This window comes from Castor canadensis, chromosome 10 (assembly GCF_047511655.1).
Source record: "Castor canadensis chromosome 10, mCasCan1.hap1v2, whole genome shotgun sequence".
In the NCBI taxonomy this organism is placed as follows: Eukaryota; Metazoa; Chordata; class Mammalia; order Rodentia; family Castoridae; genus Castor; species Castor canadensis.
The window spans coordinates 77,345,169-77,371,968 of record NC_133395.1 but is presented as its reverse complement, the minus strand read 5'-3'; the positions used below and the strand labels follow the sequence as shown (position 1 = coordinate 77,371,968).

The following is a 26,800-nucleotide window of genomic DNA, read 5'->3' as shown; positions in this document are numbered from 1 at the left end:
AATGGTTCAGCATATACAAATCTATAAATATACTACAAAACACAAATAGAATCAAGGATAAGAATCATATGATCATCTCTATAGATACAGGAAAGACTATGATAAGGTTCAATACCTCTTCGTAAGAGTCCTGAAAAAAAAAACTAGGTACAGAAAGATCATACCACAACATAATAAGGGCTGTATACAAACTCAGAGCCAACATCAGACTGAATGGGCAAACACCTAAAGCATTTCCTCTAAAATCAGGACCAAGATAAGGGCATCCACTCTCACTATACTTATTTACTATAATACTTGAAATATTAGCCAAAGCAATCAGGGAAGAGAAAGAAATCAGAGGGAGACAAATAGGAAAGGAGAAAGTCAAAGTACCCCTGTTTATAGATTATGTAATTCTTCTATACTTAAAGAACCCTAAAGAACTAATCACAAAAATTCAGCAAAATAGCAGGATGCAAAGTTAGTATACAGGAGGTGTGTGGCTCATGGAGTAGAGTGCCTTGCTTTTCAAGCACAGGGGTCTAAGTTCAAACCCTAGGACCACAAACAAAAAAACAAATATAAAAATCAGCTTTTCCACAAACCAGTAATGAAGTCACTGAGAAAGAAATCAGAAAAACAATAACATTCACAATAGCCTTGCTTGTAAGCAAGCAAGTAAACAAACAAAAAGACACCCAGAAATAAATCGAACCAAGGAAATGAAAGACTTCTATAATGACCAGTATGAAACACTGAAGAAATAAATTTTAGAAGACACTAGAAGATGAAAAAACCTCCCATGTTCATGGATTTGGAGAATTAATATTACTGGAATGATCCTATTACTGAAAGCAATCTATAGATTCAATACAATCCCCATCAAAATACCAATGACATTATTAACAAAATGAGGGAAAAAAAAGTTCTAAAATTTACATTGAAGCACAAAAGACCCCAAATAGCCAAAGCAATCCTGAGCAAAAATAGCAATGCTAAAGGCATCATAATACCTGATTTCAAAATATATTACACAACCATTTAACACAGCATAGTATTGGCAAAAAAACAGACACATATATAAGTAGAGTAGAATTAATGACCCAAATCAATATTCAGGTGCCAAAAACACATATTGGGCTGGGCACCAGTGGTTCATGCAAGTAATCCTGGTTATTCAGGAGGCAGAGACAGGAGGATTGGGATTTGAGGCCAGCCCAGGGAAATAGTTCTCAAGACCTTATCTTGAAAATATCCAACACAAAAAAGGGCTGGTGGAGTGGCTCAAGTGGTAGAGCACCTGCTTAGCAAGTGTGAGGCCCTGAGTTTATACCCCAGTACCACTAAAACAAAACAAAACAATGACAACCTCTTCAACAAATGGTTCTGGGGAAACTGAATATCCACATGTAGAGGATTGAAACTGGATCCCTATTTCTCATCCTGTACAAAAATCAAGTCAACATGATCAAATACCTTAATGTTAGACCTGAAATATTGAAACAACTAGAGGAAAACATAGGGGAAACTCTTCAAGAGGTAGGCACAGTCAACGATTTCATAAATAGGACTCCAGTAGCTCAAGAAATAAAATGAAGAATTGACAAATGGGATTACATCAAATTAAAAGGCCTCTGCATAGCAAGGGAAGCAATCAGCAGATCTGAAGAGACAGCCTACAGGAAATCTTTGCCAGCTGTTCACCTGACAGAGGATTGATATCCAGAATATACAAAGAATTCAAGGGCTTGGAGGCATGGCTCAAGCATCAGAGTGCCTGCCTAGCAGGCACAAGGACCTGAGTTCAAACCCCTGTATTGCTAAAACAAATAAATAAAGCACAATCAGTTATGTATTTCTAACAAAACAGTAAAAAATTATCAATAAAAGAGCAAGTAATCCAATCAATAAATGGGGCAAATGATCAGAACAGGTACTTCTCAAAAGATGCACAAATGCTCAATACATATACAAAAACATTCTCAATATCTTTAGCCATCAGGGAGATGCAAATCAAAATTACACTGAGTACTCGCTTCTGTAGTACATATACTAAAATTGGAACGATACAAAGAAGATTAGCATGGCCCTGCACAAGGATGATATGCAAATTTATGACATGTTCCATATTAAAAAAAAAAACTACATTGAGATTCCATCTCACTCCAGTCAGAATGGCTATTATAAAACAATAACAACTATAAGTAACCAGTGCCGGCAAGGTGGGGGGCAGGAAAACACCTTATACACTGTTGTTGTGAATGTAAATTAGTCCAGCCACTATGGAAGTTCCTTAAAAAACTAATAGAAGATCCTTTTTTGGTTCATAAGTGTGATGATTTTGTGTGTCACACCTTTGTGTGACATATGCCTCCCTCAAAGGACGTCAGCACATCACCCTTGTGATGTGAACTTAGTAAAAAAAACAAAATTAAATAGGAGTACCACATGATCCGGCTATACCCCATATAGGTGTATACCCAAAGGAAATGAAGTCAACACATACAAGAGATATGTACTCACATTCTTACAGCAATTTTCACAATAGCCAAGCTATGGAATCAGCCTAGGTGACTGTCAGCAGATGAATGGATTAAGAAAATGTGTATATATACAAAAAGCCATAAAGAAGAATCGTGAAAGCCATCAAGAATGAAATCATGTCATTTTCAAGAAAACTGATGGAAGTTGAGGTCATCATTCTGATAGAAATCAGATGGACACAGAAAGATAAGGAGTTCTCTTATACATGGAAACTAAAAAAAAACCATGATGACATGAAAGTAGATTAGGGACTATTGGGGAAGAGGAAAGGAACTGAGGGAGGGGGAGAGTAGCAGAAGGGTATAGGCAGGATGGATTAACTTGTGCAACCAATATGAGTCAATTTTACTAAAAAAGCTTATTTAAAATTCAGATGCTGTGTTAGCTTTCTGTTGCTGTGATAAAATACCTGAGATAAATCATTTTAAAAGAGGGTTTATTTTGGTTCACAGTTTCAGAGGTTTCAGTCTATGGTTGCTTGACCTGGTTGCTTTTAGGGCTGTGGCAACACAGTAGGTCATGGTGGAAGTGTGTGGCAGTGGAAGCTGCTCCTCTCATGATGGTCAGGAAGGGAAGAGAAATCACTGTTACAACAAGCTACTCCCCCAAACCCATAAGTTATAATCCATCAATGGATTAATCCATTCATGAAGTCAGAGCCCTCATGATTAAATCACCTCCCAAAGGCCCCACCTCTGAGCACTGCTACATTGGGGACCAAGCCTTCAATGCATGAGTCACTGGTGAACAGTTATGTTCCAGAACGTAACAGACGCCAGGCCATATGGATCTGGTAAAAATGTTTAAGTTTTATTTCAAATTACTGATTTGATTTCTTCTATTGCTATTAGTCTGCCTAGTTTTTAACCTCTTCTTGGGCCAACTTTGGGCATTTAAGTGTTGGTATATTTTCAGATTACTTGTCATAGCAGTGCAAACAAATTCCTTTAAAAATGCCTTCATTAAAAATAAACAAGATTGATAGACCCCTGGCAAACCTGACTAAAATAAGGAGAGAAAAAACCCAAATTAGTAGAATCAGGAATGCAAAAGGGGAGATAACAACAAACACCATGGAAGTCCAGGAAATCATCAGAGACTACTTTGAGAACCTATATTCAAATAAATTTGAAAATCTTAAAGAAATGGACAGATTTCTAGATACATATGATCATCCAAAACTGAACCAAGAGGAAATTAATCACCTGAATAGACCTATATCACAAAATGAAATTGAAGCAGCAATCAAGAGTCTCCCCAAAAAGAAAAGTCCAGGACCTGATGGATTCTCTGCTGAATTCTATCAGACCTTTAAAGAAGAACTGATACCAACCCTCCTTAAACTGTTCCATGAAATAGAAAGGGAAGGAAAACTGCCAAACACATTTTATGAAGCCAGTATTACACTTATCCCAAAACCAGGCAAAGACACCTCCAAAAAGAAGAACTATAGGCCAATCTCCTTCATGAACATTGATGCAAAAATCCTCAACAAAATAATGGCAAACCGAATTCAGCAACACATCAAAAAGATTATTCACCATGACCAAGTAGGCTTCATCCCAGGGATGCAGGGTGGTTCAACATACGAAAATCAATAAACGTAATAAACCACATTAACAGAAGCAAAGACAGAAACCACTTGATCATCTCAATAGATGCAGAAAAAGCCTTTGATAAGATCCAACATCATTTCATGATAAAAGCTCTAAGAAAACTAGGAATAGAAGGAAAGTTCCTCAACATTATAAAAGCTATATATGACAAACCTACAGCCAGCATTATACTTAATGGAGAAAAATTAAAACCATTCCCTCTAAAATCAGGAACCAGACAAGGATGCCCACTATCTCCACTCCTATTCAACATAGTACTGGAATTCCTAGCCAGAGCAATTAGGCAAGAAGAAGGAATAAAAGGAATACAAATAGGTAAAGAAACTGTCAAAATATCCCTATTTGCAGACGACATGATCCTATACCTTAAAGACCCAAAAAACTCTACTCAGAAGCTTCTAGACATCATCAATAGCTATAGCAAGGTAGCAGGATATAAAATCAACATAGAAAAATCATTAGCATTTCTATACACTAATAATGAACAAACTGAAAAAGAACATATGAAAGCAATTCCATTTACAATAGCCTCAAAAAAAATCAAATACCTAGGTGTAAACCTAACAAAAGATGTGAAAGACCTCTACAAGGAAAACTATACACTTCTGAAGAAAGAGATTGAGGAAGACTATAGAAAGTGGAGAGATCTCCCATGCTCATGGATTGGTAGAATCAACATAGTAAAAATGTCGATACTCCCCAAAGTAATCTACATGTTTAATGCAATTCCCATCAAAATTCCAATGACATTCACTAAAGAGATTGAAAAATCTAGCGTGAAATTTATATGGAAACACAAGAGGCCACGAATAGCCAAGGCAATACTCAGTCAAAAGAACAATGCAGGAGGTATCACAATACCTGACTTCAAACTATATTACAAAGCAATAACAATAAAAACAGCATGGTACTGGCACAAAAACAGACATGAACACCAGTGGAACAGAATAGAAGATCCAGATATGAAGCCACACAACTATAAGCAACTTATCTTTGACAAAGGAGCTAAAAATATACGATGGAGAAATAGCAGCTTCTTCAACAAAAACTGCTGGGAAAACTGGTTAGCAGTCTGCAAAAAAACTGAAACTAGATCCATGTATATCACCCTATACCAAGATTAACTCAAAATGGATCAAGGACCCCAAACTCTTAAGTTAATACAAGAAAGAGTAGGAAATACTCTGGAGTTAGTAGGTATAGGTAAGAACTTTCTCAATGAAACCCCAGCAGCACAGCAACTAAGAGATAGCATAGATAAATGGGACCTCATAAAACTAAAAAGCTTCTGTTCATCAAAAGAAATGGTCTCTAAACTGAAGAGAACACCCACAGAGTGGGAGAAAATATTTGCCAACTATACATCAGACAAAGGACTGATAACCAGAATATACAGGGAACTTAAAAAACTAAATTCTCCCAAAACTAATGAACCAATAAAGAAATGGGCATGTGAACTAAACAGAACTTTCTCAAAAGAAGAAATTCAAATGGCCAGAAAACACATGAAAAAATGCTCACCATCTCTAGCAATAAAGGAAATGCAAATTAAAACCACACTAAGATTCCACCTCACCCCTGTTAGAATAGCCATCATCAGCAACACCACCAACAACAGGTGTTGGCGAGGATTCGGGGAAAAAGGAACCCTCTTACACTGTTGGTGGGAATGTAGACTAGTACAACCACTCTGGAAAAAAATTTGGAGGCTACTTAAAAAGCTGGACATCGATCTACCATTTGATCCAGCAATACCACTCTTGGGGATATACCCAAAAGACTGTTACTCCAGAGGCACCTGCACATCCATGTTTATTGCGGCACTATTCACAATAGCCAAGTTATGGAAACAGCCAAGATGTCCCACCACTGACGAATGGATTAAGAAAATGTGGTATCTATACACAATGGAATTTTATGCAGCCATGAAGAAGAACGAAATGTTATCATTCGCTGGTAAATGGATGGAATTGGAGAACATCATTCTGAGTGAGGTTAGCCTGGCTCAAAAAACCAAAAATCGTATGTTCTCCCTCATATGTGGACATTAGATCAAGGGCAAACACAACAAGGGGATTGGACTATGAGCACATGATAAAAGCGAGAGCACACAAGGGAGGGATGAGGATAGGTAAGACACCTAAAAAACTAGCTAGCATTTGTTGCCCTTAACGCAGAGAAACTAAAGCAGATACCTTAAAAGCAACTGAGGCCAATAGGAAAAGGGGAACAGGCACTAGAGAAAAGGTGAGATCAAAAAGAATTAACCTAGAAGGTAACACCCACGCACAGGAAATCAATGTGAGCCAATGCCCTGTATAGCTATCCTTATCTCAACCAGCAAAACCCCTTGTTCCTTCCTATTATAGCTTATACTCTCTCTACAACAAAATTAGAGATAAGGGCAAAATAGTTTCTGCTGGGTATTGGGGGGGGGGAGTGGGAGGGGGTGGAGTGGGTGGTAAGGGAGGGGGTGGGGGCAGGGGGAGAAATGAACCAAGCCTTGTATGCACATATGAATAATAAAAGAAAAATGAAAAAAAAAAAAGGGAATACAAAAATTATAGTATTAAAAATAAATGTGAAGTAGCAGATTCTTTGAAAAATAATTTAAACCAATAAAATAGATAAGCCTTTATCTAACCAAAAAAAAAAAAAAAAAAAGAATTAACCTAGAAGGTAACACCCACGCACAGGAAATCAATGTGAGTCAATGCCCTGTATAGCTATCCTTATCTCAACCAGCAAAAACCCTTGTTCCTTCCTATTATTGCTTATACTCTCTCTACAACAAAATTAGAAATAACAGCAAAATAGTTTCTGCTGGGTATTGAAGGGGGGGGAGAGGGAAGGGGCGGAGTGGGTGGTAAGGGAGGGGGTGGGGGCAGTGGGGAGAAATGAACCAATCCTTGTATGCACATATGAATAATAAAAGAAAAATAATAAAAAAATAAAAAATGCCTTCATTTTTGGGCTGGTGGAGTGGCTCAAGTGGTAGAACATTTGCCTAGCAAGCATGAGGCCCTGAGTTCAAACCTCAGTACCGCACACACAAAAAATTGCCTTTTCTCTCAAAATGATGCCTTACACTTATTAAGATGGCTACTATGGAGACATCAGAAGAGGACCTGAGGAAACTGAAGCAGTTGTATACTATTGGTAAGATTGTTAAATGGTGCAACTGCCATAGAAAGAAGTATGTGGGCAACCCACTAGGGCCTCCCTTTCCATGGAGGCTTTCTTTCATTATTTCCCTTGATAAACTCCCTACCTCTATGCTAAGAAAGAAAGAAGGAGGAAGGAAGGAAGGAAGGAAGGAAGGAAGGAAGGAAGGAAGGAAGGCAGGAAGGAGGAAGGCAGGAAGGCAGGCAGAAGGAAGGAGGCAGGAAGGAGGAAGGCAGGAAGGAAGGAAGAAGGAAAGAAGGAAGGAGAGAGGAAGGAAGGAGGGAAGGAAAGAGAAAGAAAGAAAAGAAGGAAGGAAGGAAGAAGAAAGAAAAAAGAAATAGGGCTGGAGATGTAGTTTAGTGGTACAGTGCTTGTCTAGCATGAACAGGACCCTAGGTCTAATCCCCAGCACTACAAGAAAACAAACAAAAAATAGAACTACCGCATAATCCAGCAAATTCTTCTTGAAATACACCCAAAAGAATTCAAAGCAGGAGCTAGGTGCCAGTGGCTCACTCCTATAATCCTAACTACTTGGGAGACTGAGATCAGGAAGATGGAGGTTCAAGACCAGCCTGGGCAAATAGTTTGTGAGACCCCATCTCCAAATAACCAGAGCAAAATGGAATGCAGATGTGACTCAAGTGGTAGAGCATTTGCTTTGCAAGCACAAAGTCCTGAAATCAAACCCCAGTCCCATCAAAAAATAAAGAATTGAAAGCAGGGGCTCAAAGAGATACCTCACACCATGTTCATAGTAGCACTATTGCAAGAGCCAAAGGGTGGAAGGCAACCCAAATGTTCAATGAAGGAAGGATGGATAAACAAAAAGCTCTGTCTGCAGACATTGAATCCTTGAGGAGAGTATGCTAACAAACTAAGCCAGTCACAAAAAGACAATCACGCCTGTAATTCTAGCTAGTCAGGAAGCAGAGATCAAGAGGATTTATGGTTCATACCAGCCCTAAGCAATCAGTTCATGTGACCCCATCTCAAAAAAATCCTTCACAAAAAAGGACTGGTGAGTGGCTCAAGTGGTAAGAGTGCCTGCCTAGCAAGCTTGAGGCCCTGAGTGCAAACACCAGTAACACCAAAACAAAAAAAAGGCTAAGATGAGTTGGGTTGGTGGCTCTTGCCTGAAATACCAGCTAATTGGGAGGTGAAGATAGGAGGACTGTAGTTTGAGTCCAGCCTCAGCAAAAAAAGTTAGTGAGATTTCATTTAAAAGAATAAGTGGGGCATGGTAGAGCATGCCTGCAATCCCAGCTGCAAGTTGTGTGGGGGGGTGCTCATAGGTAGGAGGATTGCAGTTTGAGGCTGGCATGAGCAAAAGCACAAGACCCTATCTGAAAAATAACTAAAGCAAAAAGGGCTAGTGCCCAGCTAATAAGCATGAGGCTCTTGAGTCAAACCCCAGTACTACACACACACAAAGGCTAACATAGTAAGTTTTATGTGTCTTGTTTTAACCAAAAAATGTAATGTCTTCCATACCTACTGTCATAGCACTGTTCTAATTCCTAATGGTGTATATTTTATTATTTATTTTTTAAAGCTTTTATAATGAGGTATACCATATAGAGAGAAAAGTGAACAAATCATAAGTGTATTGATCAATGAATAATCATAAAATGAAAACAACTTTGTAACCACTACCCACGTCAAAGAAGAAAACACCATTAATATACCAGATGTCCCTTCCCTTTATAACCCCTTCCAAATGCCCTCATCTGTCCTTCCTAGATTGGCACTCTACCATTTGAGCCTTGCCACCAGGCCAATCTGCTCTTTCTAGATGTAACTACCGTCATGACTTCTAACACCAAAGATTAGTTTTGTTTGTCTTCAAGCCTATATATAAATGGAATCTTACCAAATGTACTATTCTGTTCTGGTTTTATTCTCCTGTTTGAAAACTGCATTATATAATTTTACCTGCCCAAACAGACTACAAATATCAGGTCAATAAACTGCTAGCATCCATTAAAAGGTACTTTCTTACTAAAACACAAGAATTTAAAAGTGGTACCTAAACAAGAAAAGACAAAACCAAACTGGAATGAAAGTCTAGACAGCTATCACACCTAAAATCAGGTGTGAGTTTAAAAAAAAAAAAATAATAATATATTATCATAAAATTATTATAATAAATAAAAATCATTTTTTTTCATGGTACTAGAGTTTGAATTCAGGGCTTCACACATGCTTGGCAATCATGCCACTTGAGTCACCGCCAGCCCTTTTTGGTGTTGGGTATTTTCGAGATAGGGTCTTGTATACTATTTGCATGGGCTGGCTTCAAACCACAATCCTCCTGACATCTGCCTCTGAGTAGCCAGGATTATAGGTGTGAGCCACTGGTGCCTGGCTTTTTTTTTTTTTTTTGAGAGAAGAGTCTCACTATATAGCCCTGGATGATTTTGAACTCATGATCCTCTTGCTTCAGCCTCCCAGAGCTGGAATTAAAGATGTGCACCACCTCATCCAATTTAGTATTAATTTTATTAGTTTTTTCAAATAATTAATTCTTGACTCTTGGTTTGATTATGTGTATGTCTCTATTTATTTCTTTCTATTTTCTTTGAGTTTAATTTGATGTTCACCCCTAACTTTTTGACACAGTTGTTTAATAATTATTTTCCAGCTTTTCTAATCTATGTATTTAAGGTTACATTTTTTAAAAATGATGTATTTATCTCTATCTCATAAGATTTGACATGTAAATTTTTGCCATTTCTTTTTTCTTTTTGGCGATACTGGGGTTTGAACTCAGGGCTCCATGCTTGCTAGGAAGGCACTCTAGCACTTGAGTCATTCCACCAGCTCAAAATATCTTCTAATTTTCATTGGTTATTTCTTCTTTGGCTTGTGTACTGTGTTTCTAAGCATGGAGTTTTTTTTTTTTTTTAGTTTTATTTTTATTGATTTCTAGCTTTATTCCATGGTGATTATAAAACTACATATGCTTTCAGTCCTTTGAAATTTAGTGAGATTAACTTTTTGGTTCAGCATCTGGTCAATTTTTAAAAAGTTCTGTGTGCACTTGACTAGAACACATATCTTGCAATCGCAGATGTGGTGACTAATGGATTTGCTAATGTCTCCATCTTCTGCAGTAGCAGTTGTTTTGCCCATTTAATGTATTAAGTTTTGAGAGATGTGTTTTTATATTTCCCATTTTGATTATGGATTTATCTATTTTCTCCTTTTAGTTTTGACAGTTTGCTCTATCTATATATATGTAGATATATGTATATATATTTCTTTAAAAATATGTTTTATTGGCATATGTTAATTGTACAAAGGGATTTCACCATGATACCATAATCTTTCCATTCTCTCTATATATATTCTATATATCTCTATCTATCTATATCTTTTTTTTTTTTTTTTGGCAGTATGGAGTTTGAACTCAGGGCCTCATGCTTGCTAGGCAGACGCTGTTAGCACTTGAGCTACTCCACCAACCCTTTTTTGTGATTTTTTTTTTTTTTTTTTTTGAGATAGGGTCTCCCGAACTCTTTGCCCAAGGCTGGCTTTAAACCTTGATCCTTCTGATCTCAGCCTCCTGAGAAACAAGGATTACAGGTGTGAGCCACCAGCTCTTGGCTCTTTTTTGTATCCCACGCTGGTCTAGAATTGCTGATCCTCCTGCCTCTACCTCCTGAGTACTGGGATTATAGGCATGTACCACCACACCTGGCTGTTTATGATGGAAACTGAACCAGGCCTGGCTGCATAAACAAGTGGTCCCACCTACTTGGGAGGCAGATACAAGAGGATTGTGATTTGAGACCAGCATGGGCAAAGTCAGTGCAAACTAAAACCCCAGTACCACCAAAACAACAAGAATTTTGAAGAAAAAGTGTAGCTGTCAAATGACAGATGGCAGTGGCTTTGTACTCTGAAATTAGGTAAACTGGAACTTCCTTACCAGAACTTCTTTCCCAATGCCATCTTCATGAGTGCTGAAGGCAGGAGCAATGGTCTGCAGTGTGGATGGCTGCACCCAGTGTGGGGCACCAGCACAATGGCAGCTTGCACTTGTTCCCCCTGACCCCACAGTGGCATGGGGAAGCATTAGTCCTGAAGCCCCTTGGCTCTTTTCTTTAGGTTTGATAATTCATGGCCCAAATACATGTCAGAGAGGCAGTCATGGGTTCATTTGTCTTCATGAATTCCAGCTGTCCTCGTAGGTTCCCATTTGCCCTTGTTCTTGTTGGCACCCAGCATTTCTTCCCCGCTACTGTGGCAGAAGGGCTGGCTGCCCTGCCTGCATACCCTGGCAGCTACTGCTGTATTGGTGGCTGAAGCAGACAAATTTACTTTGGGACAAAAACTCAGTCTGAGTTCCCCACTCTATTTTGACTAAAGGAGATTATTGGTTAACAAACTCCCAAATGGTAAAATATCAAAGCTGCATATCTGGCTAGAGGCTGTTTAGACTCTAAACCCTGCCACCCTATTACCAGTTGATTCAGGCCCACTGGAGCATGACTGTTTAGAGGTTATGGATGAGGTGTTCTCCAGCTGGCCAGACTTGACAGACCAGCCTATTAGTCATTCAGACATTGAGTATTTCACAGATGGCAGCAGCTTTGTCCAGGAAGGCACACATTTTGCTGGATACACAGTAGTGACTCTGCACACTGTTACTGAAGTACAACCACTGCCAGGCAGAACCTCTGCAAAAAAGACTGAGTTTATTGCTCTCAGGTGCTCCAGCTTGCTGCAGAAGTGTGAGTAAATATCTATATTGATGCTAACTAACTATTCATGTCCATGGAGCCTTCATAAAGAAAGGCGGGTTCATTAACTCGGGAGGAAAAAGTGTGAAATATAGACAAGAAATTCTGGAATTACTAGAAACTGTGTGGGCCCCTAAGCAAGTAGCGGTCATGCACTGCCAAGGGTACCAGAAGGAGGAGACAAGAGCTGTTCAGGAAAAACAAAAGGCTGATAGGGAAGCCAAGTGAGCAGCCCTCACAGAAGGACAAACCTCAGCCTCACTGACAGCTGCCTTGTTTTTGTGCCCCTTATCTGAATGGGACCTATGGTATACTTCACAAGAACAGGCTTGGTTTGAGACTGAAGGAGGAAATTTTCTACTGGACAGATGGTGGTAGTTTGCTGATGGCTGCATTGCCATATCTGAGTCACTGGCTCCCACATTTGTCAAACAGTTCCATGAAGGAACCCACTCAGGGCAGACAGATCTCAAGACTACCTTTTGTCCCCAAGCTCTCCAGCATAAGACAGTATGTGAGAGGTGCAGCTTGTGTGCCAGAAACAATCCCTGAAAAGGGCCAAGAGCACAATCCCAGGTGCAAAGTGTCAGAGGAACTCCTTTTGAAAACCTGATTGTGGACTTTATGAGATGGCACAGCCAGAGGATGTAAATATTTGCTGGTGTTTGTCTGCACCTTCTCAGGAAACCTTACCTACTTGTACAGAGAAAACCCAAGAAGTGGCCAGGTGCCTGTTAAAGGAAATCATCCCTTAATTCAAAATAACTGTCTGTTGGTTCAGACAATGGGCTGGCCTTTGTGGCTGCAGTGGTACAGTTGATGGCTAAGGGATTAGGAATAACTTGGAAGATGCACACAGCTTACAACCCCCAGAGTTCAAGGAAAGTAGAACGTATGAACAGGACTCTAAAATTGCAATTGGTAAAACTATGCCAGGAAACCCACCTACAATGGGATCAATTACTGCCCATAGCCTTGCTCAGACTTAGATCAAGCCCCACCAAATGGACAGGTCTCTCCCCTCTTGAATTCTTTTTGGGTGTCTTCTTTTAGTCAAGGGCCTGCAAGGGGACCTTAAAGAAATAGGTGACCTCACCCTGAGACAGCAGATACAGGCCCTTGGGTTGACTCTGTCAAAAATCAATGACTGGGTATGAGAGAGACTCTCCATTAGCCTGAAAATTTCCATGTACCCTTATAAATCAGGGGATGCTGTTTGGATAAAGGAACGGAATGTTAACTGCTAAAGCCCCACTGCAGGGGCCCTTTTGTTGTTTTGTCCACCCCCACCACAGTTAAAATAGCAAAGATTGTTCCCTGGATCCACCACAGTTGAGTGAAGCCAGCTTGCCTCGAATGGGAGTGCATCCCTGACCCAGCCTCACCGTGCAAAGTCACCCTTTGGAATGCTTGTGCCCTTCCTCGACAGGACCCTGCTTCCCAGAAAACAATAGGAGACTATAGACAATGAGACGTCAGCCCTGTTCTAGTCACTCTGAAAGCTGACTAGTCTACACATGGCAGAAGCTTGAGGAGTCATCCATCTCACCTTTGAGGATGAGTCCGTTCCATGTATTCTTCTATCTGGGGACCCTCAGGCCTTGGATTGTGACTCATTTACGTGCACCATCTGAGCGGGGAGTGCTGTTACCAAAATACTGATTTTCCATACTTATTATTCCTGTGCAGGCACCATTGCTGGGTCATGCACCCACAACCATACCACCTATTCAGTGTGTTTTCATAATGGTCAGTATATCTGTTTTAACTCCATCTATCGCCCTCAGGAGCAATGGTTAGAGGTTCAACCCCAACAAACCTGTGTTCACAATAGCTAAAAACACTGGGCCTTAGGGCAACTGCGGGGGACTAGCCGGGGAAAGGCCCTATAAGTTAAATGACAAGTATCTATGCCCAGAAGATGACAGTGGGGGGACATCTGGTTGTGCATACTGTGAACAACTCTACTGCCCTTATTGGGGTTGTGAAAGGTGGACAACTTGGCTTAAAGGGGAGTCCATACCTCACATGGAACTGCTGCTCTTTTACAAAAAGGGAAAGCACTCTTGGTGCCTGTAACCCTATAAATTTCACCATTTTTAACCTCAATGAAACAGGTTGGGAAGTTGGGAAAAAATTTGGCATTTTAATCTATGGAAAGGAAACAGGCCCTGGTACTTTGCTGCATTTTCAACTCATCATGATCACTTATGAGAGCTCCTTATACCAGGTCTTTCACTTCTTCTACAAGGAGATAAAAAGTGAGTTTCTCATCTCAGTTAAAACCAAAAACCTGTTCCTCTCACTAGCTGAGTCCATAGCACAAACTCTGAATATAACTTCATGTTATGTTTGTGGGGGAATGAATATGGGAGACCATTGGCCATGGAAGGCAAAAGAGTTAAACCCATAAGAGCCCTTTAATGAAACCACTCTCTGTAGCCTTGGGGAGAGCATTTGGCTCCTAAAAACCTCAATTATTGGGAATTATTGTATCTCCCATCCAAAAGGCCAATTCTCCATCCCAGTAGAGAACTTGATCTGCTTGGGACAAAAATTTTTCAATGACACTTCTCAGGAGACTCAGTGGTGGTGGTGGTGGGGGCTCCCAATCACATGGAGCCCCAATCTGACCTGCTGGCTAAGTTCCCTAAATTTGCAGTAGCCTGGAATAATCTAACTGCGGGCATAGAGTGGTGGGAGCCTAAGAGGCTATGTTGGATCTGCGGAGAATGAGCTTACACAATCTTTCCCAACGACTGGTCAGATCCTGTGTGCTGGGCACCATCTGGGCTTCTTTCTTCTTGCTTCCTCTCAGACAAGGCAAAAAATTAGGAGTCTCCATATATGAGGAAAGGATAAATAGGAAAAAGTGAGATGCCCTGCAAATAGAGGACTGGAAGGACGATGAATGGCCTCCAGAGCAGATCATTCAGTATTATGGTCCTGCTACATAGGAAGATGATTCCTGGGGCTATCGAACCCCAATCTACATGCTCAAACACATCATTTGGCTTCAGGCAGTGGTTGAAATTATAGCTAATGAAAATAGCTAAAGCCTTCACATATTAGCCAAACAACAAACTAAAATATGCAATGCCATCTACCAAAACCATTTGCCTTTGGACTATTTGCTAGCCTGGAAGGACAGAATATATGAAAAGTTCAATCTGAGTAACTGCTGTTTACAGATTGATAATGAGGGAAAGGTAACTGAAGAGATTACTGACAAGGTGAAAAGCTTGCCCATGTCCCTGTGCAGACCTGGAAGGGATGGAGTCCCAATGACCTGTTTGGGGGCTGGTTCTCAATCCTAGGTGGCTCAAAATCTTAACAGGGGCAGTGTTCCTTGTCTTGGGAGCGTGCCTGATATTATCCTGCTTAATCCCCCTGGTACTGCAGCCTTTCAGAACCATTATGGAAGCCACTGTAGAAAGAAAGACAGCTGCTCATGTAGTGGTGCTATGAAAATATAAACCCCTAGGTCAAGATGATGCTCTTTGACCCAAAAGTGGGTCCAAGCATCAAAAGGGAAAATGAGGCAGGAAGGCAGGGAGGGGGAAGGGAGATAATGAATGCTACAGTGAGATAAAGACAAACTGGAGTTGGGGAATGTTACCTGGAGACCGCAGAAGAGTCACCTTGCCCAAAGGTTAAAGCGGCCAGTGAAGTAACATGATTATGTATGGGACAAGCTGTACCACCCCCCCATTTCTGTAACCTACTCTGATATATAAGGAAGGCCCCCTTTGTTCTCGGGGCTCAGCCTTTGGACTTGAGTCTGCTGAATTGCTGCTGGCCTGCTTAATAAACTTGTTCCTGAAAGCTTTGGTGCCCTCTCTGTCTCTGTCTGAGCCCTCCTGCAACACTACCTGATAGGCAGGTTTGCAGGACACACAGCCATTGGCAAAACACAGACTCCAGCCCACCTCCCCCTGCCCTCCAAAGGGCTGCCACATTTTATAAGATCTAATCCCTACAGTTAAGCCCTGTATCTTTTTTTTTCTCTTTTGGGGGGAGGATGTGCCTGGGGTGTGAACTCAGGGTTTCACAATTGAAAAGCAGTATGAACCACACATCCAGACCATTTTGCTCTGATTTTGGAGATGCGGATCTTGCAAGCTATTCTCCCCTTCCCCCACCCCCAACTGGGGGTGGGTTTCTCCATATCTAATCCTCCCAAGTAGCTAGGATCACAAGCGTTTGGCTAAACCCCACATTCTTTATCACTTGTGATTGTGCTTTTCTGATTGAACCCTTATTCTTTTCTTAATCCAACCTGAAAGTTTTTGTCTTTTAATTTGAGCTTCGTGATTTAATGTATTTATGTTTAAATGTTGTTTTCCATTTGTTCTGCCTGTTCAATGTTGTTTTTCTTCCAGATTAAAAACTTTATTATCTCATTCCTTCTTCTGTTTTTCTTTCTTGCAGCAGTGGGGTTGAACTCAGGGCCTACACACTTGCTAGGCAGATGCTTTTATGGCTTGGGCCACTCCACAGCCCTTTTTTGTGTTGGGTATTTTTGAGCTAGGGTCTTTCGAACTATTTGCCCGACTGGCTTTGAACTGCAATCTTCCTGATCTCTGCTTCCTGAGTAGCTAGGATTACAGGTGTGACCCACTGGCACCCCAACTATCATGTTGTTATATATTCTTTTGTTTTACTAGTCTTTCATTTTCTTTTACTTTACTATTCCTTAAGTAACCCTGGAGATTATAAAATGCATCTTTCATTAACTTTAGTTTAAGATAAATTACTTTTGTTACTTCTTTAAAATGCAAGGACCTTGTAATTCTTTATTTACAACCCTGATAATTTATCTGCTAATTACATCTATTTAAAACTCCATAAGGCATTGTTCTACATGGTCAATATTTATTTGGCTTTATTCATATTTTATTGTCTGTATTCCTCATTCCTTCCCAGATACTTTAGTATTATTAGTGACAAATTCCTTAGTTTTATCTGAAAAATATTCATTTCATCTTTCATCTTCAGTTTTGTTTTCTTTTTTTTTCAGTACGGGGGTTTGAACTCAGGGCCTATACCTTGAGCCACTCCACTAGCCCTTTTATGTGATGAGATTTTTCCAAAATAGGGTCTCTCAAACTGTTTGCCTTGGGCTGGCTTCGAACCATGACCCTCCTGAGTAGCTAGGATTACAGGCAAGAGCCACCGGTGCTTGGCTTATTCTGGTTATTTTGGAGATGGGGATCTCTGGAACTAGTTGCTGGGGGCGGCTTTGAACCACAATCCTCCTGATCTCAGCCTCCTGGGTAGCTATGATTACAGGCATGAACCACCAGCGCCCAGATGGAGTATACATTTTATCTTTACAGAAAATTCTGTTTTACACTTAATGCTTTTGCCCAAATGTTTTACACTTGATACGAATATTCTCACTCTTGCTTCCTTTTTATTTGCATTTAGATAAACATTTAAAAAAAATTCTAAGCTGGGTGCCAGTGGCTTAAACCTGTAATTCTAGCTACTCAGAAGGCGGAGAACAGGAGGACCATGGTTCAAAGCCAGCTCAGGGAAATAGTTTGTGAGACCCTAGCTCAAAAAAACCCATCACAAAAAAGAGTTGGTGGAGTGACTCAAGATATAGGCCTGAGTTCAAACCCCATACCAGAAAGAAAAAAAAAAAGTTGGGCACTGGTGGCTCATGCCTGTAATTCTAGCTACTCAGGAGACAGAGATCAGGATAGCAGTTCTAAGCCAACCCTGGGCCAATAATACTTGAGATCCTACCTCAGAAAATACCCAACATGAAAAGGGCTGGTAGAGTGGCTCAAGTGGTAGAGTGCCTGACTAGCAAGTGTGAGGCCCTGAGTTCAAACCTCAGTACTGCCAAACAAACAAACAAACAAAAACTAAATAAATTGTGGTACCTGGGTTCTTGCTATGTATTAGGTAATATGAAGGACTCCTCTCAATATCACTAGAGTAAAGCATGCTACAAAGAGGGCCCATAACAGACTGCAAAAGACATTTCTTGACTCCAGGAACTTCATGTTATTTTACTAATACATATCTTACTAAGTTCTTGCTTTTAGACATATATTTTTCAGCAAGTCTCCTGATTTAGGGCTTTTTATTAAAGACTATTTGAGTTCAAACAAATGTCTAACCTTTAAAATATTAAATTATCTACACAGAACAATCAGATTTAAAATTATAATAAGCATATTACACATAGAAGTAACAAGTTATTTTCTGGAATGGGGAGAGCTTAATCAGTAGCAGTGAGCTTTACTAAGCTAAAGGTTTTTCTGTAAGGCTAATGGTAATTGCATGGCAAGATAACAATGTTATACTGGATTTGTCAAGGAAAAATTAATATACTTGCCTTTAATGTATCTCACAGGAGTATAATGAGGAGTCTTTAAGTCCTTTGAAAACTTGTAAAGGTAAAATAACTAATTTTACTACCATAAAGGCTAACAAATCTATACAATATGTTCAAGTACATAAGTATTAAGATAATGATGAAAGGATAGCTCTTTTAGTAGGGTCACAGATACTTTGCAACAATCTTTCGATATAACAGTTAACTAAACTGTAACAAATAGGAAGGTTTGTTTTTTTTTTGCTTCTAACTCACCAAAAATTTATCAAAGCAAGATTAAATTAAGCAGCTGCTGATACCCTGGTACAAAATTATAGAAGCTAGGCACGGTGGCTCACCCTCTAGTCCCAGCTACTTGGATGGTTGAGAGAGGAGGATTGCTTGAGCCCAGGAGTTCAAGACCAGTTTGGGAAATACAGTGAGACCCATCTCAAGAAACAAACAAACAAACAAAAATCATAGAGCAGAGTTTAGAGCACAAGGTGTCATACTTCACGAATGTGTAAGAAATATATGCACGCAGCAAACTGCATTTCTAGAATAGCCAGTTCTATCATCCACATGTAATTTCCACTCTAGATTGCCTTAAGGGAGAAATTTTGAAACTCAAGTAACTATCACTAATGCTATCATCAAATATTTAGAAAATGTGATGTTTCCCCTTTGTATTTAATGCAAAGCAATAGTAACATTTTCCTTTAGCAATCTAGTATCTGTTGCTGGAGGCCATCCAGACAAAAATAATTCCACATTAAATTCCAAAGCAAATATAATTTATAGGTTGTTTGCAGTTTTGGACATTGTCTTCATTAACATGAAAATGACTTAGAGGTCACATGACCACAGATTTATTTTCACTAATATTTACTCAAGAACGAGTAAACTTGCTAGGTGCCTATAATCCTAGCTACTCAGGAGGCAGAGAACAGGAGGATAATGGTTAGAAACCAGCCCAGGCAAATAGTTTGTGAGACTCTATCTCAAAAAAAAAGCCATCACAAAAAAGGCCTGGTAGAGTGCTTCAAGGTGTAGGCCTTGAGTTCAAACCCCAGTACCACACACACACACACAAAGAACGAGTAAAAGGTTGCATGTTTTCCCTTATATGTGGAATCCAGACCTAAAAGATAAATGTATACTTAAATACACGTATGGGGGGGAGGGGAGAGAATATAATTGTAATAGTGGGTCTGTCCAAGGGACTATGGGGAGACAGGAAGAGGAAAAGACAATGATAGAAAAAGAATAATATTGAAATGCATTGCATCTGCAGAAATGCATTGAAAGCTGTTGAATAATAGGGGAGCAGAGCCATAGAGAAGAATGATAGGTTATTCTGATTAAAGTACCATATATACGGGTGTGGAATATCAAGGCGAGACCCCCTTGAACAATCAATATACACTTAAAAAAATGAAGGACAGGAAGGTAAAACAGATCCTGTCCAGGAAAGGGGAAATGAGAAGGAGGAAGAGTATGGTCAGTACACTTTGTATATGTGTATGGAAATTAAACAATAAACCAGGTGCCAATGGCTCATGTCTGTAATCCTAGCTACTTGGGAGACTGAGATCGAGGTTCAAGGTCAGTAAGGGTAAATAGTTCCTAAGATAAACAGAGCAAAATGGACTGGAGGTGCAGCTCAACTGTTAAAGTGTCTGCTTTGCAAGCACAAAGCCATGAGTTCAAATCCCACTCCCACCAAAAAAAAAAAAAAAAAGAAACAATGAAAACTGTAGAAATTTATCTAAGAAGCAGGTAGAGAGGGGATGAGGGAGAATGACATCAATTATGGTTACTAGGGAAGATGATACATTTACATTCTAATAATGCTGCCTTTGTGTGTGTGTGTGTGTGTGTGGTTCTAGGATTTGAACCCATGGCCTTTTACATGCTAGGCAAACACCCTACCACTGAGCTACACCCCCAGTCTCATGCCATGTTGGATTTTTTTTGGCAGTACTGGGGTTGGGTTTGTACTCAGGGCTCAGGTGCTCTACCACTTGAGCCTGCCTCCAGCCCACTATGGTTTTTTCCTTTTTTTTAAATGAAATCATTTTCAGCACCAGCTTTGACCTACACAAGAAAATATTGGTTTTATTTATACTGATATTATTGCTTTTAATAAATGACATAGTTCAGCTCAGTAATTTTTTTATTATTTATCACACCTGGCTCTGGTTTTGATGACTAAGTTGTTTCTAGTCATTAAATCTTCCCTTAAAGAATAAAGATTTGAGCTGATCATGTGGCTTACATCTATAATTCTAGATACCTGGGAGGAAGAGACTGGGAGAATTTCAGTCTGAGGCCAGCCAATCAAAAAGTTCAAGAGACCCCCATCTCCACCAAAGGCTGGGCATGGTACAATACACCAGTCATCCAGGTATTTGGAGAAGTACCAATACTAGGAAACCAGTCTAGCTTGGCCTGGGCATGCAAATGAGACCCTCTCTCAAAAATAACCAACACAAAAAGGGCTGGCAGAGTGGCTTAAGTAGTAGAGTGCCTGCGCTTAAGTAGTAGAGTGCCTGCCTAGCAGACCCAAGGCTTTGAGTTTAAACGCCAGTACTGAAGGAAAAAAAAAGGTTTGCTACTATGAGGGTATTTAAAAAATGTGAGTAGGGTATTTAAGTACCCTAAAACATATCAAAGATAATGTTGTAATTTAAAAATTACCTAATTTTTAAACAGGGTTACTAGGGTAAGGGCGGGGGGGAACCTCATTATTTCACCATACTTCCCATTTCTTCCATCTCCAAATGGGAATATTGTTGTATTTGTGAACATTACTGTCAGAGCACACATAATATTGGAAGTTACCCTTCCTTCTTATTCACATGTCACAAGTTTCAAAGCCATAGATTTGTTTGAGGGTAACTGAGAATCTAAGGGAATGAAACCTGGATTTGAGTCTAAACGGCTGTATTTTGGGGCAAGATATAGAATCTCGCACATCCTTTCAAGCTTTCAGATTCCCAGTATTAAAATAATATCCTAATTTTAACTGTTTCACAGGACACAGGCCTGGTTGCTTTGCTAAGCTATGAACCTCCCTGGAATTTGAGGCACCATTATAATAATTACCAAAGTCATCATCATAGAAGAAGAAGGATGCAGAAAGAATGCTAAAGGAGGCAATATTAAAGGTAATAAAATAAAAGCTGTCAGAAGTAAAATCCCTAGTATGCAGAAAGGTGGTCAAAATAATTTTGCAAGTGAAAGCTTTTGCTGAGAGATTATTTTCTCCAAGAGGTTCTCATTCTGTCATTCAATCCTCAAAACAACCCATTTAGGGAGGTATTCTTTCCATCTTAATGAAACTGAAGCTAAGTGAAGTTAAGAGACCTGCTGAAAGCCATGCAGGTATAATGTGGTTAACACTAGGCTTTATCCTAGTTATTTTAATTCCAAACCTGTTGTACTTTTCTGTTCACAACAAACTGAAAGCTCAGAGGATGTCCATGGATTGTCTTGAGTGACAGTAAGTTACTTGCAATGTATTCTCAGCTATTTTTGAAAGGCCTACCATGGCGTACAGCATTGAATATGAGAGGCAGAGGAACTCTGCCAAGAGGCTGAAAGGAGGCAAACCGTGCAAATATCTGAGAGAAAACAACTTAAAAAGAGGAAAGATTCGTTTGGGCTCACAGATTCAGAGGTTTCAGTGCCTGGTCATTTAGCTGTGTTTCTGGGCCTATAGTGTGGCAGAACATCATGGCAGCAGGAGTATGTGGCTAGGCTGTTCACCTCCTGGCTGATGGGAGGCACAGGGAGAGAACATGGCCCCAGTTCTACTTCCTTCAGCTAGTCCCTCCAGGTGCCTCCCAAAATAGCGCCACCAACTGGGGATCAAGCCCTCAACAATGATCTTGTGGGGACATTTCACAATTAAACCCTAACAAAAACTAAGAGAAAAGGGTAACTGAAAGCCAAGAGAAAGGAGAGTTGTGAAAATAGCTAATACCATTGAATACTGTAATGGAAAAAAAGGACTGAAAAATATGTGATATTATTTACTAGCTAGTCAAGTGGTGGCTCTGTCAAAAATACTTTAATACAGCCAGAGCAAATGTCAGGTTACCCTCAATTAAGGGAATGGGAGATGAAGAGACGAGTTACAAGTTGGTGATTAAAAAACAAACAAACCAAAAAACGGTCTGTGAGAAGGAAGAAGTTAGGATAAAAAAAACTAACCACAGTACTAAACAATAGGCACAGTGTGTGTGGGGGGGAGGGGGGAGGGTGCAGGAAGGAGATTAAGGTGACAGTATATGGTTGATGGACTTCATATATGTATATGAAACAGAGCTATGTAACCTCTTGCAATTGCTTTAAGTGGGGTGGGGAGGAGGCTGAAGGGGAGAGGATAATGGGGGGGCAATGTAAATAATTTACAATATAAGTCTAATTGGAATTGTCACTACGAATCCCCATGTATAATGAATATTTCCTAATAAAAATTTATATTAAAATATTTGCACAAAGGGAAAAAAGAGAAACCAGTAGTGAGTGGAGGGTTTCTTTATTTTCTTTATTTATTCATTCTTGTTGGGGCTGGGGTTGCCAAGCAGGCACTCTACTGCTTGGGTCACACCTCTACTCCATTTTGCTCTGGTTATTTTGGAGATGGGATCTCTTGAACTATTTGCTGGGGCTGGCTTCAAACCACAATCTTCTTGATTTCAGCCTCCCAAGTGTACGTAGGTATATATATGTATATATGTATTTTTTAAGTTAGGACATATTCGTTGTATGGAGGTAATTCATTGTGACAATTTCGAATAGGCTTACATTGGTTAGATTGCCCCCGCTATCTCCTCCCCCCCCACTCCACTTAAAGCAATTGCAAGAGGTTTCATCATTCTCTTTCATATATGTATATGAAGCCCATCAACTATATTCCCTCACCTTCATCTCCTCCATTCACTCTCCCCCTAGATACCTTAAATAAAATTTTAATTATATAAACAAAGCAGGCATACAATTTTGAAAACATGAAACATTACAGATAAAGCTAAAGTCCCCTTTGGTCCCAACCTATAAGCAAGTTAATGTTTATCCTTCCAGTTCTGTGTGCATTTATATATATATATCCCTGTAGGAAATGTTTTAATTTTTTGCCTAAAAGGCACATATTCCATATGATTATCAGCATCATGCCTTTTTTCCTCCAGCAATATATATTAGAGAACGGTGGCACATGGACACTCAACTATCATGAGTATTTGGATTATTTCCAACTTTACTGCTATCAACAACTCCTCAAATGAACACTGTTGTGCCTGCCTCCTTTAGCACAGTGTTTTCTGGGGGCTGCGGGTGTAGCTCAGTGGTAAGGCATGGCAAGGCCCTGGTTCCAATCTCCACCACCCCAACACCAACCTCCCAAAGTGTTTTTCTACAAGTGGCATTGCCGGGTAATAGGGTGTGGGTCTTTAACAATTTTATAAATGTTGCCAAGTTCTCAAAAATAGGTTTTTTTTTTTTTTTGGTTTTCCTATTAGCAGTGTTTCAGTTTCTTAGGTTTTGTTTTGATTACAGAAAGTTCACAGTAGAAAGAAATGGATACCTTAAAATTATTTAAAGACTTAGAAGTCAGGCAGGAGAGAGAAGATACTGGATAGAAAACAACTACATCCCTAAGGCAATGTTAGGGGAAGGTGTTCAGAGCACCTGAGTTAGATCTGTTTTCCCTTTGTGGATGTATGAAGCAGAAGGCAAAAGATTTGGGATGGGGGACTGCAGAATATGAGCACATTTTGCTGGGTGCTAGTGGCTCATGCCTGTAATCCTAGCCCTGTAATCCTCCCTGAGAGTGGGAGGATTGAGGTTTAAGGGCAGCCTGGGCAAATAGTTCAAGAGACCCGCACCTCCAAAAAAACCACAGTAAAATGGACTGGAGGTATGGCTCAAGTGGTAGAATGCATGCTTTACAAGCACAAAGCCATGAGTTCAAACCCCAGTCCTGCAAATAAACAAATAAATAAAAGAATAGGACAGTGATTCTTAAAGCACAGTCTAGGAACACTAACTTCATGAGATGACTAGAAAAAGTGTTCTATGGTCAAAAAATTTGGTAAATGCTGCATCCTATTTTTAGACTTACATGTTAACACATTAAAGGTTCTGAAAGTCTTGTGGTAAATAAACTTGTTTAACTCAGAATTTGTCAAACTTTCCTGATGTTAAAACAATTATTTATTTGTATAATACAAATTAATGCTCTGTTGAACCAATCTTCCATGAAATATACTTTGAGAAACATTAGACTAGTGAAAAGTTGAAGAAATGGCCAAAAAATGCCCAGCTTATCTCCACACATGAAAAAAAAAAAAATCAGAGAATAATTTAATGAGCACCATGTACCCACTTTTCTGAGATTAAATTATGACAACTATTAATGCTTATTTCTCTATCATAGAATATATGTTCATGAAACAAAGGTGGGAAAGAGAAGAAAAATAGGAAGAACCTAATCTTATTTTATCACCTTACTAAAATGACCATTAATGTTTTGGAGAAGTTAATCTTTATTTCTATTTTTTTTTTTAAACATCAGTCATACAGCATACACAATTCTGTACTGTGTTAAATATTTATAATGTACCATAAACATTTGCAAGGTTTTTTTTATGGCTAACATTTTTTAATAACTGCATAATATTCTAAGTGTATAGTCCTCTGTTTTATTATTCCCCTAGTTTTTTAGAATTTAGGTTATTTGTGTGCTGGGTGTAGTGGGTACATGCCTGTAACACTCAGAGGCAAAGTGGAGGAGGGTTGAGTTTGACGCCAGCCTGGGCTACAAAAAAGAAAAAAGAAGGGGAACTTTTTCTTTTCTTTTGCTTTCTGAAGTAATACTTCAATGAGAGCACCAGAATATAAAACTTACTATAGTAATTTTCTTAGGATTTATTTGCCAAGTAGAATAGTAACATTTCAAACACAATTCCCATTTTAAAGGCTTTAGTTAAAATATGGCCAATTTGCTTTTGGGTGATAGAAAGAATGCATTGTCAGTGATATATCAAAGTTTTCCCCAGTTTAATTCAGATTCAAAAGCTTAACTTACCCATATTAAGTTTAATTTTGTTAGCATTGTGTATTTTTTTCCAGCTGATGGAGATTTACCAGTCCTAATCCATCATATATTGCATTATTTATCCCAACAGGTTTTGCAATATACTGTAGTCTGCTAAGTATGCTGGGTATATCTTTACCCTGGCAGTATTTACACTTTTTTACATAAAAGTAAGCAGAGGATAGAGTCCAAAGGAGGGGGCTAAAGATTATTTTGACATGTCAGTTTATCAATACCCTTTGGATATTGTTCAAGGACCTCCAAAGCCAGCTTTGTCAACATTTTAATTATGACTAATCAAAGAATACTGAAGCTACCTAACTGTAGTCTACTGTTCTCTAACTTGTTCACAAGAATTTAATTGAAAACTTTATTAAATATGGTACCAAGGGATGGCTTTTGGCATTTCCCTCATGATTCTCCAATAACTCTTGAGGCTCTATTTTACGCATCTGTGTATCAGAGCCTAGCACAGAATTTGCTTGGCATATAGTACACAGTAGATTTCCAATTAAGGTTTGTTTGAATGATATGCTTAATCTAGCATGAATTTATTGGACCTCTGTTTTCTCACCATAAACACCTTATGAAGCCAAAGACCTACATGCTCATTTAAAATGGCAAAGTATGTAACACAGTGAGCACAAGTTTTGTAATTAGAAGTCCTGATTTAAGTCTTGGCTTTGCAGGGGCTGAGGGAGTGACTTAAGTGGTAGAGCAAGCATGAGGCCCTGAGTTCAAACTCCATGGGGGTGGGGGTGGGGGAGAAAAAGCACATCCTTAAGTTTTGGTTTTGCAACTTACAAATTGGTAACTTTGTACAATTCTAGGCCTTACTGTGCTTAGGGAAAAAATGGTGATAACTCATCTTACTTTTCTTGCCTAACAGATTCTTAGAAGGGTCAAAACATTTTTTTTTCTAAAGAGAAATCTGAATGTTATTACTTTGTAAAAACCCTGGAATAACTTCTAAGTGTCCTTAAGAAGTCCAGTGTTTTATTTAACATGTCCTTACAAGGGTTTTCTTCGGCCTCTGGTCAGATCTCTTATCATTCTTCTTAGCAATCTAAGCTCTTTCCTACCTCAAGGCCTTTTTCGTAAACAGTTTGCTTATCTAGAATGCTCTTCCCCATAAACTACTACCAGCAGCAATCATACCAATAAGGAGCAATAGCTAAAATCTACTTAATTCTTACTAGGCACAGGACATTTTATATATTGTATTAGTTTATACATTACAAAGCAGCTTCTTTTCTTACTCTACTTGTACAAATAAGGCACAGAAGCAACTTACCTAGAGTAACATAGC

General features: G+C 39.3%; 1 protein-coding gene, 1 non-coding gene and 1 pseudogene across 2 annotated transcripts in view; 2 read left to right on the top strand and 1 right to left on the bottom strand.

The window, feature by feature from the left end:
- The window catches only part of Flt3 (fms related receptor tyrosine kinase 3), a 125,403-nt gene that overhangs the window by 97,341 nt on the left and 1,262 nt on the right, over positions 1-26,800 (bottom strand). The window lies entirely within an intron of this gene.
- LOC141413109 (U6 spliceosomal RNA) lies at positions 2,011-2,116 on the top strand. The gene has a single exon (XR_012437933.1). It is a non-coding gene; the product is annotated as a U6 spliceosomal RNA (small nuclear RNA).
- Positions 2,294-2,390, top strand: LOC141413262 (small nucleolar RNA U13; annotated as a pseudogene).